The sequence below is a fragment of the Vespa mandarinia genome, chromosome 3, assembly GCF_050613455.1.
Source record: "Vespa mandarinia isolate Hongniang chromosome 3, ASM5061345v1, whole genome shotgun sequence".
Taxonomy (NCBI): Eukaryota; Metazoa; Arthropoda; class Insecta; order Hymenoptera; family Vespidae; genus Vespa; species Vespa mandarinia.
In genome coordinates, this window is record NC_140812.1 from 370,305 (window position 1) to 387,500 (window position 17,196).

Consider the following 17,196-nt stretch of genomic DNA (forward strand, 5'->3'; position numbering starts at 1 on the left):
GGATAATGGATAATTACAACGACTCGTAACGCAACTCGTTCGGTTGATCTATGTTGGTTGTCCGTCATTAAAGTAGCGCATCCGAATAGAGAAATTAACATTAATGAAGGGAATCGTTAGTAAAGCGCGAAAGCAGCCTCCCGGATGAGATTAATACATGATTACTGTGATGTCGGTATAAATGTATATTCGCACACATACGCGCTCATATACACACACACACACACACACACACAAACGCATATTGATCCTTCGATGTATTTCTACGATAACAAATTCGCTTTCAATATTAATCAAGAAATTTCCTTACGTACTCGAAAAATACGTTCGATACAATCTCTTTCACGGTGCACCTAAATTTATTAAATACCGACGTGGAAAATTTGTCGTGGAGAAAAAAAATACAATTTTTTTTTTTTATAATATTCAGTTAATAAATTCGGACTAATTGATATTAAAAATATATATAAGGGTTATCTTTAAGAAATTGAAAAGAAATAGAAAGAGTCAACAGAGATTCAACGACGTAAGCATAACTAATTAATTAATTCTTCTTTTTCTTTTCTTTATTTAAACATTTCTTGATAATATTCCGATGGTATTTGCTTAATTATTATTTTTTGTTTTCTCTTTTTTTTTTTATTTCTTTTTACATTTCTTCTTTGTCATTCTTTCTTTTTCTTTTTCTTTTGTTTCTTCTTTTTCTTTTTCTTTCTTCTTTCTTTTTTTTTTGTTTCTTATCTCATGAAATGATCATTACAAATGCATATGGAAGAGGAGCGAGATCAACGGGAGACACCTTTGTGTATAGAATTTTTTCTTCCTTACGACAAAGATGAACCGCACTTTCAAAACAATAGAATCGCGTTTGGGATTCGGGCGAGGTCAGCTTCTTACGTAGTAGAAGATGAAGTGCCATGAGGTGCAGCTAGCAAAGAGTATGCTCGAGTGCGCCTCGAGTATACAAACGGGTTGCTAATGGGCTCTCTGTACACCCTATTCCGTTCTACAACTGCAGAATCATGTCGCAGAATCAAATCTTTAGATTTATCTCGGAAGTTCGCTTATATTTGTTAAAACATCGACGATCGGTTACTATTTGTAAAATTATCATTTGAATTAGTTTTAACAAATGTAAACGGAATAATGATAACGAGGAAATAATATCTGCGAAGTTAAAACTTTTTATCGATATTTAAAGATCTTTAAAGATACGTTGTCTGAATTAAATTCGCGAAAGATCGAACGATAAATATTCCAAATTATGAAACATTTACTCTAAAAAAAAATATTAATCGGATATAACATTTAAAAATTTTTAATAATATTTCGGATTAAATTCGAAGAAAATTAAACGATAAAATATAGAAGTTATGGAATATTTATTACAAAAAAAAAGAAAAAAATATTTATGAAATGATGTTCAGAGATTTACGAAGATATTTTACGCGAATAGAATTCGAAGTAAATTAAATAATAAATAATAAATATTTGAAATATGGTACTTTTATTCTCCAAAAAATATTGAAGAAATAATATTTGAAGATTTTAAAAGGTATTTCGAGTAAAGTTTGAAAAGAATTAAACGATAAATATTTAAATTATGAAATATTTATTTCAAAAAAAAAATATTGATGAAATAATATCTAAAAATTGGTAAGGATAATTCGCTCGGATGAAATTCGAAAAAAAATGAAATGATAAATACTTAAATTATTGAATATTTATTATAAAAAGAAAAATATTGATAAAATAATGTTTAAAGATTTTCGAAGGTACTTCGAATAAAGTTTGAAGATAATTGAACGAATATTTAAATATTTAAATTATGAAACATTTTTTTTTTTTCATATAATAAAATTATATCTATATTTATCTATACATGAGAAAATGATCAAAATTATAATACAATTATATAATATATAATTATAAAGAAGTTCACGTTAAATTTTGAATGTTTTAACATATTAACATTGCGGTATTAATATTCTAATTTATTTACACTTTTTGCGATATATTGTATTTCAATCAATCAAAATCGAATCTTCCTTAATTACTTATGTTCGTCGCCGAATGTTTTTACCTTGACTAATAAATCATGAATAGATTAATAAATTTTTAAAAATGTTATTACCGTGTTATAATTAATCGTTTATAACAATGTTTTATCGATTGTTGATCATTGTTAAAAAAAAATAGAAGAGAGATATAAAATGAAGGAAGGAAACAAAAAAAAAGGGGAAAAAAATATAAATAAGAATAAAAATAAAAATTAAAGAACCGACCTCCCGATTTAGGAAATACAAAATTTCATGTTTTAGACTCAACCGTGTATATTTAATCCTGAGCTCTTTTCATAATTTACGCGCGTTATTCGGACAGATGCGCGTCGGTGCGCATATTTGAAAAGAGTTGTAGCCTTAAAAAAAATCCCCGAGATTTTCGTTAACGCGATAAAGAAAAAAAATAGAGAGAGAGAGAGAGAGAGAGAGAGAGAGAGAGAGAGAGAGAGAGTATAACTTAGTTGTTACTAAAGAGAGAAAAAAAAATGAAAAAAGAAACAGGTTTCTATCTTATTTACTACGTATTCCTACGAATGCATTAGAGAAATAATTCAAAGCTGTATGTATAATTAGAGTTAACTGTAGAGAAACTCATATTTTCTTCCTTTTTTTCTTTATTTAAAAAGAAAAAGAAAGTTAAAGTTAAATCTTGAAAATGTAATTTCGTTTTCTCTCTCTCTCTCTCTCTCTCTCTCTCTCTCTTTATTTTAAAATTTTATTTTATTTCTATTTTATTTTATTTTATTTTATTTTATTTTATTTCTATTTTATTTTATTTTATTTTATTTCTATTTTATTTTATTTTATTTTATTTTATTTTATTTATTTATTTATTTTTTATTTTATTCCTAACATTTAATGTCTCATCAATCGCTTGTGCGAGTTATTAACGATATAAGATATAAATTTTACACAGTTATACTAGTTTCTGATGTTTCAAGTAATGGCATTTTACGTTTGATTTCTCGTTTCTCCCGTTTATATCTTTTTTCCTCGATAGAAAAGACGAGAGATAAAAACTTTTACGGTGCATTTGCCCTCCACGATTGTTCGAGTAACTTGTAACTCGTTCGTTTGTTCTTCGAACGTTTTAATTGAAGATACTTTTAAGAAAATAAAAGAGAGACTGAGACGAGGAGAAGAAAAGAGAGAAAGAAAAAGAGAAAGGAGAGAAAGAGGGAGTGAAATGAAAGCCCAAAAGAAAAAAAGAAGGAAAATAAAATCATTTCATCGAAACGAGGAGAACATTTTGGCATCGAGCGTAAAATTGGGTTTGAAAATGGGCACGATTGACATCGATTAAATTTTACTTTAAACCTTTACATATTTTGCTTAGTTTTGTGGTTTAATATTCTCAAACATAACACAAAGCTCGGGGTGTTAAATTTTTCTTATCGGATATTTTCTAAAATACCTATTGAAAAAAGAGAGAAAGGAAAGAATAGAACGAAGAGAGAAGGATCGAGGGAGAATCTCAAGAGAGAAAGAAACGTGTGTAATGTGCATATTCGCTCAATTTCTCTCTCTCTCTCTCTCTCTCTCTCTCTCTCTTTTTCTCTTTCTTTCTCGCACTCTCATGTATATATGTACTTATATATACTCACTTTTACTTACACGTATTTATATTTCACTTGCCATGAATCGCTTTGTTTTCTCTCTTGAGACTCTCCCTTCCTCTCCCTCTCTCTCTTTCTCTTTTTCTCTCTTTCTCTCTCTTTTCCTATCTTTTCGTTTTATATACTTATCGGCGTAAGCCAAGTGTACATCATCGAGCAAACGTGAAAGAGACTGGAGCTATTCATTCGTATTCTCTTGCATCATTCCTGTAACATGTAAAGAACCTTTAAGAACGTTATGTCTATTGTGAGTGGTAGTGGTGGTAACACAACAGACAATATCGATGGTAACCAGTATCGTTATTGACATGGTCTTAATAAAGAGTCCTTTTATCCAATCGATTACTTTCGATATCCTACAAATTGAAGAACCATATAGTAGGATCGAAGATCGGATATTTTTTGTATCATAATTAACTTTTTTTTTTCTTTTTCTTTTTTTTTCTTTTTTCTTTTTTTTTTCAATAAAATGTTCTATGTCTACATAAATGTACTTACGTATCCATTATCGATCGTATTTTCATGAGTTAGAAATTTGATCGGCTTTCATTCTCGCGATTATTGAAATTGGACGAATTCGTGCGAATTTTCAAGCTAGCAATAATACTACTACGCATACGCCTAGTACGTGCGTGTACGCGAATTGGAAAATCAATTTTGAGAGAACACGATTTTCTGTATTTACATCGGGAGATTGTGTTTGATTTTATCGCAGATACAGCGTATGTACGTAAAATCGGTTTATAAAGCTTATTATTGTTCACTAATAGATGTTGCACGTAATTTCTTTTTTCTTCTCTCTCTCTCTCTCTCTCTCGCTCTCTCTCTTTCTCTCTTTCTTTTTCTCTCTTTCTCTCCCTTCCTCCTCTTTCTGTTTTTTTTTCTTTTTTATAGTTTTTCTTCTCGACTCCTTTCGCACGCTTCGTTTTATTTTTTCTTGATAACAGGTTACAAACTATTTCGATGATAATAATTCAATTGTATATGATTTTTTATTGAAATTTCTTTATTTTACTTCACACACATACACACAATATATACATACGAAAGATTCAATCGTATAATGTTACTTCTCTAAAAAAAAAAAAAAAAAGAAAAAAAAAATAAAATACTGAATACATTTCTATCGAATATACTTGAAAAGGTCAATGAGAGTCTTTTTTAAAGAATGTAGTAATAAAATCATTAATAATTGAATTTGGGAACGTAAATACTATTTCTATTTAAAAAATAATTTTAATCTTAATTTTTCATTTGACGGCGTAATTATCAAATTTTCATTTTAACATCATCATGCATCGACATAACAAAAAAATCATATTAATTAACTTTCTTTCTTTTCTTTTTTTCTTTTTTCCTTTATTTTCTTCTTTTTTTCCTATGCTCAATTTTCAATTTAAGAAATGAAAATTGCTTAATTTCCTTCGCCCTCTCTCTCTCTCTCTCTCTCTCTCTCTTTATGGTATTCAACTTTCGCGATTTACGTGTACATACCTACGTGTATATACCTACGTGTACATGTGCTGTTATGTGCCTCGGGAAAAATATAAAATATTTAACGACATCTCCGTTTTTACTCCAGACTTACTGGCCGTTCATTTTTAGTCACAACACATTTTTATTCTCGCATAATAGTGGGTGCAACGTTAAATCGTCCCGTCTTTTCTTCGTGAAATTTAAATAATGCCGACTTTTATTCGTCGAAGTCGGATAAAGAAAAAAAAAAAACAGTGTCTCCATTATTATTAGGGGGACCGGAAAGTAATGTCGCTTTCTTAAATTAAATTCAAACGAATAAATTTTTAACAAGTTTTTATTTTTAATCACAATCAAATATCGACATGCGCAGAAACAAGATTATTTTCCGGTCCACCTAATAGTTTATCAAAGCTTGGGTAAGGTAAATATACGTCTATGAAACTCTTAAAATTAGCCTATTTAAAATAAGTAAATAGATGAAGGATATTTTATGAAACGAGCGTATATATATATGTGTATGTGTGTTTGTATATGAGATCGTGTGGATAATATTCGATATTGATTAATCGTGATTTAAAAAAAAAATTCTATATCGCATCATCATCAATACATATATATTTAATAATTTAATATACCTATATGTATAAATATATTTAAAAATATTTGTTTTAATATATATATATATATATATATATATATATATATATATATATATATATATATATATGTGTGTGTGTGTGTATATATATGGCTTATGTATGTATGTATATATGTAAGTATATATGTATGTAGGTATATATGTGTATGTATATTTAACAATAGAAAAGTATTATCTCAATCGATAGAAGTTAATTACAATGTAAAAGCAATGTCTCATTTCGATTATATATCCATTTGTAGTAAATATTTGTTTAAATAACTTCTCTGTATAGATAACAAACGTGAAAATAACTCGACTAATATAGAAAATATGTGAGTATTTGTGTATTTTATGATTTATATATATATATATATATATATAAATCATAAAATACGATCTAACAATTTCGTAAATGACTTCAAAATGTAGTGAACGATTCCGTGATTGTATAAAAAAAAAGTAGTACGACTCCGGCTATATGCCGACGATCGCGAAAAGAGAATCTTTTTCTTTTTATTTCGCCTTATCGTTGTTGAGTTTTGTTATTTCGTACCCATAAATTTTTCGGTACATGTCTCGAAGAAATAGAGAGAAAGAAAGAAACAAGGAGAGAGAGAGAGAGAGAGAGAGAGAGAGAGAGAGAGAGATTCCCGACAGTGGAAGTCCTGAATTGAGAACGCCGATAGGATTTTTCTCACGGTTCAAATTCATCGGGTCCGTTTTTCAAATATGCCGATTCAGTATCATATTGGGTGCTGGTAGTATCGATATATTTTTAGTGGTATCTATGTATATACATATACATACACGAATGAACAATCTGTATTCCGATATGCTGTAACTACGTGGTATTAGATGAAAGACGACTTGTGGACGTGTCAGAAAAAGAAAGAAAGAAGAGTAAGTTTGGTGAATGGATAAGAGTTTCAGAGTCAAGTCCTTGAGAATCGAATCGAGTCGAGTCGAGTCTGCTGCTAAAGTTGAAATGGCAGGATGAAATTGGTGCGGGCAGCGATGCATAAGAGTTCTGGGGCACGTTCTCTCTCTCTCTCTCTCTCTCTCTCTCTCTATATATATATATATATGTATATATATATATATATTTCTCTCTCTCTCTCTCTCTTTCTCTCCTATTTCTCTCTTTCTCTTTCTCGTTCTCGTTCTCGTTTCTCTCTATCTTTCTTTCTCACTCATACCTTTCTATACTGAGCGACTATCGATCGGGTCGTCTCTATAAATAGACACGCGGAACGTCGGAGGTATTTAGCATTTCACAAGGAACTTCTTGCACCGTTTGCGTACGCGCTTACATGATCCTGACAAAAATTGCTTGCAGTTTTGGTCTAGAACGTACAAAAACGTATCCCACTGAGTATGTACAATTTTCTTAACACATAAAAGCTCTTGTAACATTTTCGAGGTTTCTTTGTAGTTAAAAAGTTCCCTTTTTTAATTTTCTTATCAACGATTACTCTTTCTTTTTTTTTTCTATTATATGTTTCTTTTTTTCTTTTCAATATGGAAACATTATGTTTATTTCTACGCGATCGATTCACCGATAAAGTAAGAGATTTATTAAAATAAAACAGAATGGTATTTATGATTCGATCTAATAAATATAATAATAAAGTAAATCGTAAAATTTTTCTCGATTTAAAGAGAAATATTTTTTCTTTTTCGTTTATTTTTTCTTTGTCTTCCTTTTTTCATATTCGTTTATAACGAACGAACCAAAGCATTATTATCTCGACGAAATGATTATTAAGATAATGAGTAATTTCGAGTACAAATCATTCTTCTCAAGGTAGTTTCTGAATGGCTTTTATATTCGGCAAGAAAAAGTTTAGGTTTTTCTTATTTTATCTCGTTTTAGTTTGTAATTCAAGTATGAAATATCATTAAGAAATCGGAGTCTTTAATACTTCTCTTTTTAATACTTCTTTTCTTTCTCTTTTTCTCTCTTTCTTTAACTTTCTGTCTCATGAAATTCATGAAATTGTCTGATCGTATAACAAAGGTGTCGAACATGGACTTCGAAGGTTTGAGGATTACTTCGAGTAAAGTAAAGCAGAGTGTAGGTAAGTGAATATCTTGATAGAAGCTTCTTCAAGAGCTATCAAGAGTCAGGGACTACGAGGTCTTTCATTGAATGGGAAATAAAGAGGCTTCTCGTATCAAGAAGTGTGTGCTTATGAAAAGGAACTACGAAAGGATTATGTAATATCTACAAAGGATAACCTTATGCAGAAATATAAGCTCAAGAATGAATCGAAGAGTTTAGAGAGAAAGAGAGAAGAGAGAGAGAGGGAGAGAGAGAGAGAGGAGATAAGGAGAGAGAAAATAAATATGGCGCTTTAAACAATAGAATTTATTAAAATATAAATCACAGAATAATTGTTGTATAAGAAGTAATCATTATCAAATTTAAATTCAAAATGACTGATTGAAATCTAAAACTACATTATTTAATTCTAATTTCAATTATTACTATATTTAAAAAAAGAAAAATTGCTACAAGATAATCCAATTTTTGATTAATCCCTTAAGGAACTTTGAAATAGAAAAAAATAAAAATAGAAATACGCAGAATTATTTAAATTTATATAAGTATTATATTTATATATTTACATAAAATTAATCGAAATTTTTAATAAAATTAATCAGAATTTTCTAATAATTTTTCTCGTAAAATACAAAGAACAAATATTATTGAAAATTGTGAATCAAGATTTTCTTATAAATCATAAAATTTTTCGTGAAGGGAAAATTCTCGAGAAAAATTGTTAGTAGTACAGAGTAACATAATCTTAATTAATATATACTCCCTACGGTATTCTTCTTTAAAGAAAAAAAAATATTCTAACCAATAAGAAAGTTTTTCCTTTGAGAATACAAATGATATCCCTTTTGTTGGTTGATACAAACTTTACGAAACGCTTGTCGCTATTTTATGAACGTTTCCATCGAGAAAATAAGTTGTCAACGACTTGATAAGAATTTATTACATGAAAGTCTTATCTTTTTTTCTTTCTTTATTTTTTTTTTTTATTTTGTTTTTTTTTCCTAGAAAAACAGCAAGAATAAAAAAACGATAAGAAAGATTTTCGAAGTCGTGCTGTTGCATTTATAGATTAGAGTTGAGTAGGTATACTCATATCATATTTCTTGGATATCAATATTATTTACAAATTTTATTAATAATAAAAAAAAAAGAAAGAAGAAGAAACGAAAAAGCATCCGTTATATATAAAACACTTCATTTATAATTTATGTCGAACGGCAAACATGAACGTATATTATATTCAGGATGCAGTAAATAGCACGACTTCGATTCAAATCAGATATATTACTAAACTAGTTAACTGAACTATTTCTTATATCATGAGATATGATATAATTATAACACTTAACAAGGAAACGTGAATTATTTTAAACGATCTCGCTTTTATCACGTTTACCTGTTCTACCCACGTATTTTCTCTCTTTCTCTCTCTCTCTCTCTCTTATTCTCTCTTTCTCTCTCTCTCTCTCTCTCTCTCTCTCTCTCTCTCTCTCTCTCTCTCTTTCTCTATCTTTTCTTCTTTCCTTCTCTTTTTCTCTCGTAGTTCGACGTTTCTATTCTCACAAAGATATATACTGATATTCCTCTTCTAAGAACAACTCGAACTTTTCTTTTACCGATGTCTGTCAGGATCACGGCTTTAATTTAATCGTCAATCAGATCTCTCGTTTTCCACCGAATTCGAATTTCAATCACTTTAATCGACGAGTACGTTCGAATAAATGTTTTTTCTTCTCCTTTCTTTTCTTTTCCTTTCCTTTCTTTTCTCTTCTTTTTCATTTTTTCTATTTCTTTTGTAATTCTATCATTATCTTTTAATATCATGTTTAGTAAATATTTTGATATTTGAAACGTATTAGTTTCCCCCGAGGTGATATATCCTATAAAATTAAATGCTTCTCTATGTTGATGTTCGATCGAATTATCTTATCGTAAATATCGTAAGATATTCGTAATAAACATTCATATGAACGTAAGAAGATGCATATGGTGCGTGTGTGTGCACGCGTATGCGCATGTAGATACAAGTGGTTTATGAATGTGCAATCGTAATATCAATTTCATTGAAAAATTTCAAAAATTTTTTTAAGAAGAAGAAGAAAAATAGAAAGACGGATGAAAACATTATTTATTATACCAATTCTAAGAATCTCTCTCTCTCTCTTTCTCTCTCTCCCTCTCTCTCATCTTCATTTTTATCGAAAAAATTCTTTTAGTAAACGTAAGAATGTGTGTATGTGTGCATATCTATGAACGAATGTTAGCATAAATATGTTAGCGTATGTATGAATAAAATTATATACAATGAAATTCTTTGAAATGAAATTCTCTCAAAGATTCGTAGATAAAAAAGAAAAGAAAGAAAGAAAAAAAAAAAAGGAAGATAGATAGATGGACAAAAACATTATTTATTATCCCAGTGAAAAGACTCCTTTGGTGCAAATATAACGAAGGTTGTTCAGAAGGTTCGCATTAAGGAGGACCATTACGATTACTCTCCATTTTTTCTTGGCCATTCTCAATCGACGCGTAACAAAGAATAGAGGGGGAAAGAATGAGGCAGGGAGAGAGAGAGAGAGAGAGAGAGAGAGAGAGAGAGAGAGAGAGAGAAAGAGAGAAAAGAACCTTTTTCCCTCGGTGTTATTTAACCATCAATTTGTTAACGACACGTAACGGTAGAGAACGAACGATTTCTTACGATCAAAATGGAGACCGTTATTGTAGGTTGAAGTATTATAGTTGTGACCACGGACGTATTTATTTGAAATTCGAAATGTAAAAAGAAAAAAGAAAAAGAAAACAAAAAAGGGAAAAAAAAGAAATGAAAAAGAAAAAAGAAATGAATTATAATTCAAATAGAAGAAATAAATTACAATGCAATCTTCGTATATGTTTGACAAAAATTATTATCATGTGAAATTTATTCTTTAATATATTGTATATAGTAGTATTATATTATACTACATGTTAATATTTATTTATACTATATTATAATTATAAATACTTTATTAAGTATTTTTAATTATATTAAAGTATAATATATATATATATATATATATATATATATATACTAATATAGTTAATATATATAATTTTTTATATAATATATAAAAAAAAGAAATAAAAAAGAAAAAAGAAATGAATTATAATTCAAATAGAAGAAATAAATTACAATGCAATCTTCGTATATGTTTGACAAAAATTATTATCATGTGAAATTTATTCTTTAATATATTGTATATAGTAGTATTATATTATACTACATGTTAATATTTATTTATACTATATTATAATTATAAATACTTTATTAAGTATTTTTAATTATATTAAAATACAATATATATATACTAATATAGTAGTAGTATAATATAAGTATATGATAGTACGTATTTATAATATATTATAATTATAGATCTTACGATAAATATAGTTTATACTTGACAAAAATTAATGAATTGAATTAATAATTCGGATATAATGATATGAACTATTTTAATTTCTCGATGAAAAAAAATAAAATAAAAATGAACAAAAAAAAAATAATATATGTATGAGTGTAATTTGAAAATCAGCACATGTCTTTATAGAAACGGTTAAGTCTTTCTTTCTGTAGAAATAAATATTTGGATGACATTGGTTGATAATAAAATTGTTGACGGATGACATTAAACACTTTGACGTGTTAGTAACGAAAGGTCAAGTGTATATACCTATGTATCTAGCTAGAAAGAAGAAGAAAAGAAAGAAAGACTTGAAAAAAAAAGAAAAAAGAAATAACGACACTTCCATCTCTCTCTCTCTCTCTCTCTCTCTCTCTCTCTCTCTCTCTCTCTCTCTCTGTCTCTTTTTCTCTTTTTCTCTTTCTTCAGTCATTCCTTCGCGTAAAACAAAGGATCATTTCACCAGAGACGATTTTTATTCATCGTGAAAATCCTTAAGGAAACACGAATAAAAGATGAAAAAGCATAATTGCTACTTTTTCTTTCTTTCTTTCTTTCTTTCTCTTCTTTTTCTTCCTTTTTTTTTCTCTTCTTTTTCTTCCTTTTTTTTCTCTTCTTTTTCTTCCTTTTTTTTTCTCTTCTTTTTCTTTCGTTTTTTCTCTTCTTTATCTTTCTTTTTTTTTCTACCAAACTAACCAAAATCCATCGAGCTGAGCACATGAATCTTTGAGAAATCTTTGGTTGGCTGATCTTTCCAGCAATAAACTAGAGGAAAGAATTTCTATACACTTGATTCTCGTACATTAACAATAGGAACGTTAATCGTTCGCTCTTATTTATTTATTTTTTTTTTTGTTTCTTTGCTTTTCTTTCCTTCTCTTATTTTTTTTTTCTTTTTCTTATCTATACATACATTCAATAACAAATATTAATGTACAATTTTTTAATAAGAAATAATTATTAATCCGAAGGTATGCGTTATAAATGTTCAACGATTTTAATGGAATCTATTTTTTTATTTTCTCTTCCTTTTGCCTCTCCTCCCTCCTTCATTCCTTTTTTGTCCCATTCACATTATATCGTCGAAGTAATGAAGAAAGATTAATGAGAATATGGAAATATACGTATGGGCTATTCATGAAATTTAGCGGATGCTTCGAGCTATCTTCGTAAATTTAAACAAGGGTTCAAAAGAATATATGTACACACACACACACACAACACACACACACATATATATATATGTACAGAGTTACATTTATCTAGAAAAATTGGAATATCTCGTGAGGATTGAATCTACCTAATCTTTTTTGAAAAAATTTTTCTTTAGAAATTTCTTTGGTATGAAGGGAATGCATCGTATGATGTCAATTATATTCTTTTTTAGCACATCAGATGATGGGAAAAATTTTAAAATCAAATTCATTCCCTATTTTTCGTCTTTTTAAATGGAATTATATATTTTCCTTTTTATGAATACGAATTCAATGATGCGCTATGTGAGATCAATTATTATTATAAAATGTTATAAATTATATTATAAATTTGTAAGTTCCTAAAAAGTATGGAATCGTTGATTTCTGGATTGTTAGATTGAATATTATAACAACAAAGACCGAGTTCCTAAACGAAATAAACTTCATTTACTTAGATCGATAATTTGAAAAGCATAAATGGAAAATATAAAGTTCAATCTTTGTGTAGAGCATGTAACTTAACAGAGTCGGCGATCAACGATACAGAGTTATGCTATTTAGGAATTCACAAATATAATTTATAATATTTTATAATAATAAGTGATTACATATAGTATATATAGTAATACATAGTAATATTATATGTAATACATAATATTACATATAGTATATATAGTTCGATTTAAAAAAAAAAATGAATTTGTCTTTGAAATTTTCTTCATCATTCGATTTGCAAAAGAAGAAAAATTAACATCATATGATGTATTTCTTTGTATTGAACGAATTTGTAAACAAGATTTTTTTCTTATAAGTTCAGTCCTTCACGAGATATTTCAATTTTTTGAGCATCCTATGTACGTGTGTGTGTGTGTGTATTCTACAGAGGGATCGTAAAAGGATGATATAAAGTGGGATGATACAAAGTGGAATGAAAGTAAAGAGCACACATCTTCGATTGTCTTTTTCATTGAATTATTTCTAAAGAAACGTTTATTATCTTTTTTCAGGACTATAAATGTCGTACGATATTTTATCGCGATGTCGATCGTAAAAAAAAAAATTTAAGGATCTTTCGTATTTCCTGTTGGGGAAATTCAATTTCATCGAGTATATACAAAAATAGGTCTTCTAGAATATTGAACCGATCATTATAGCGAATCGATCGAGTCGACAAGTTTTATAATCATTTGTATAATAATTATCAATATTAAAATTCTACAAGTATTTATGTTTACTATGTTTGTATAATTATTTTAATTTTTTTGGTAAATTATCGAATTTTGTAAAAGTAAAAATTAGGGTACACGATAATTTCAAATATTCTTTTTTTTTCTTTTTACTATTTTGCTTACTTTTTTTTTTTTTATTTTTAAATCAAATTTTATCCAATTTCTATCATTGTTATTCATACTATTTGTTTATGGGTCGCTACGTATTTTGAATATTAAATTTGGCAATGTATTTTTTTCTATTTACCTGAAAAAAATCTCCATAAGAAAATATATTCCATAAAAATAATTCCATAAAAATTGATATCTTATCCAAGAACAATAACCCTCGAGACGCAATTTCTTCTACTTCAGACTTGAAAGTCTACGAAATCGTTTCACATTTTATTTTTCATTGAACTTATGGAGGTTTGAAAAACTTGAAAATTGATTTTCCTGTGCCCGGAACAAATATAAAAATTTCTATCGAAGTAATTGTCTGGAGTTCATAAATTACTCCATTTTCTTTTTGTTCTTTCTAACAAGTACTTACATCAATCTACTTATGAAAGTTTAGGTAAAGTGTAATAAAAGAAAAAAAGAAGGAAAAAGAAAAAAAGAAATTTAGTTTTCTTAGCAAGCGACGGTGAAAGTAAAATGTTATTATTCTTTCTTTCTCTCTCTCTCTCTTTTCTTTTTTTTTTCTTCTGGAAATACTCTCAAGGGATAAAATTTAATGAGAAAATCTGTACGATTGGCTATAAAGTAGATGTAAAGATACAGGGTGAAAAAAAAAAGTAGTATTCGAGTGTTATTTAAAAACGAATAACTTTTATTTTATAGATTGAACAAAAAGCCTTTGAACTTTAAAGTATAATTATATAATCGGAAAGTTCGGGGTATTATTAATAATAGAAAAATAAGCATTTCTTTGTCGCGATGATAAAAAGTATAAAATAATTTTTCTTCAAAGGATCTTTGATCGAGTGCTATTAAATTATAATTTTATAAATTTATATTTGGAAGTACGTAAGTAGTAGTTAGATTTTTTAAACTGACCTGTACAATCTAAATTCTTTAAATGTCATAAAAATCGATCATTCCTAGAGCGAGCTATTTTTATTCGTAGAACTTTAAAATCGTATTAAAATGTTGATTTTTGCAATATAATGGCGATATAATAATCATTTGTTTTTATAAAGAATGTTAAAAAGAACGATGGTATATATTTTATCGTTACCTCATACATACTCTTTATATTTATTAAAAAATTCAGAGCTCTATATTTTTTTCTTTCTTTTTTTTTTTTTTCTTTTATTCTCTTTCTTTCTTACTCTTTTCATTTATATTTTTCTTCTAATATTACTCTTTTCATCTAATATTTTTTATTCACATTATATAAATAAAATTGTTTTTTACGATGGTAATCTCGTTTAGTTTTGTGCAATCGAATAATGGAATTTTCATGCTTAAAAGCAATAGCTCTCGTTTTGTTTTTTTTTTCTTTTTCTTTTTCTGTCTCCATGTTCTAAAAGAGCTTCAATCAGAAGAGAATTTCAGGATTTTATTCATATCGAAATTTAAACTTGTACGAACGATTTTGGATTAAAATTAAAAAGAGATAGGAAGAAAGATAGAGAAAGATAGTGGGGAAAAATTAAAAAAGGGAAAAGTAAAAAAGAAGGAACGAATTATAACCGTACACGAAAAGAAATGTAATTGCAAGAAGGAAATATAATGGTGGTACTGAAAAATAGAGAACATTTTTGGTTTGATACAATGTTAACATGTTATCTAGAAAAAAGTTCTTAAATTTTTTATGAAGTCAAAAGGCATTACTAAAATTCCGACATTTCAATTTGGTGAGAAAGAGAGAGAGAGAGAGAGAGAGAGAGAGAGAGAGAGAGAGAGAGAGAAAGAGAGAATGTGCTTGATTTTTGTGGAACATAATCGGCCCACGTTTTCACGAAATTACACGTTTGCACTTAGGTTAATCTCCCAGGAGAATATTATTTTCACAGGCGTATAGGCTTTTTATTCTGTTTTCTTTCTTTTTTCTTTTCTTTTCTTTTTTTTTTTTTTTTTTTTTTTTTTTTATCAAAGAAAAAAGATTTTTGTTTGCTGTCAAAATAATAAAAATATTAATCCCACTTTTCTCGTTTTCTGCAACTCGAGGTTAAATATTAGGTAAACTCGATTCCTTTCATCGTCTTTTTTTTTTTTTTTGCTTTTTTGCATTGTTCAGTATAAAATTTAATAAACGATGGAAGGTGATTAAAGGGATTATCACGCGTTAGATTTGATTTTAATTAATTTGAAGAAAATAATGATATATTAAATTAATTGTAATGGAAATTGTTTTGACAAACACGAAAACTCGTCAATACATTTACATTGTTACGTATAAAATTCCATGTACGACTAAGATTTTAAGAATATTGCGATTCTAAGAATTTTCAATAATAAAATATGAGTCGTGAAAAAAACCATAAGGACCACGTGTATCTATGTAATTGGCATCACAATGAAGTAAATATTTATTCTAACATTATTAAAAAGAGAATATTAAAGTGGATCTTTCCACATTCATCTTACGATTCTTCCAAATCACTTAATCAATCTCTCATTTTGTTAATTTTCAAATATAATTAAAAATATTTCCAATCAAACAAAATTATACCATCCATTACGAAAAGTTTCGTTCTATCACTTTCTAAATTTTTAACGTATAATCTTTCATATATCATCCGTATAATTTTTCTTATATATATGTACGTTTAATCAATTTGTTGATATAGTCGAAAACAAAGAAAAAGAAAACAGAAAAGAAGGAACAAAGTTTACACATATATACACACATACGTGTACGTGTATATATATATATATATATATATATATGCATATACTTATTTTTATGTGTATATATATATATATATATATATGCATATACTTATATTTATATATATATATATGTATATATTTGTGTATATATATATATACACAAATATATACATACATATATATGCGTGCGTATATATTTGTAAGAAAGATAAGAGAAGGAATATAAACGAGCTGATAGGGATTTTGGGTTGGATGAGAAACGAGTAGAAAAGCGAGGAGAGAGATAGAGAGAGAAAGAGACAGAAAAAAGTAAAAGATGAAGGAAAAGAGTAGGGGAAAGAAAGAGGAAACATTTCTCATCGGTGGTAATCCGTCGGGCGCGTGCAAAGCGCCAGGGGAAAGGAGCTGATTGCTGCGGAGGGTGGCGGAACTACGAGGGCGGCAAAGAGCCACAGTTGGTTGCGGGCTGTCGCCCTGGGAGCATTACTGCATGCCTCGTGATCGTGAGTGTTGTTAACGCGCGAGGATTGAATCGATCTGTGAATAATCGAGTATGAAAAATAAAGAGACATAGGGAGCGAGAGAGAGCGAGAGAGAGAGAGAGAGAGAGGGAGGGAGGGAGGGAGGGAGGGAGAGAGAGAGAGAGAAAGG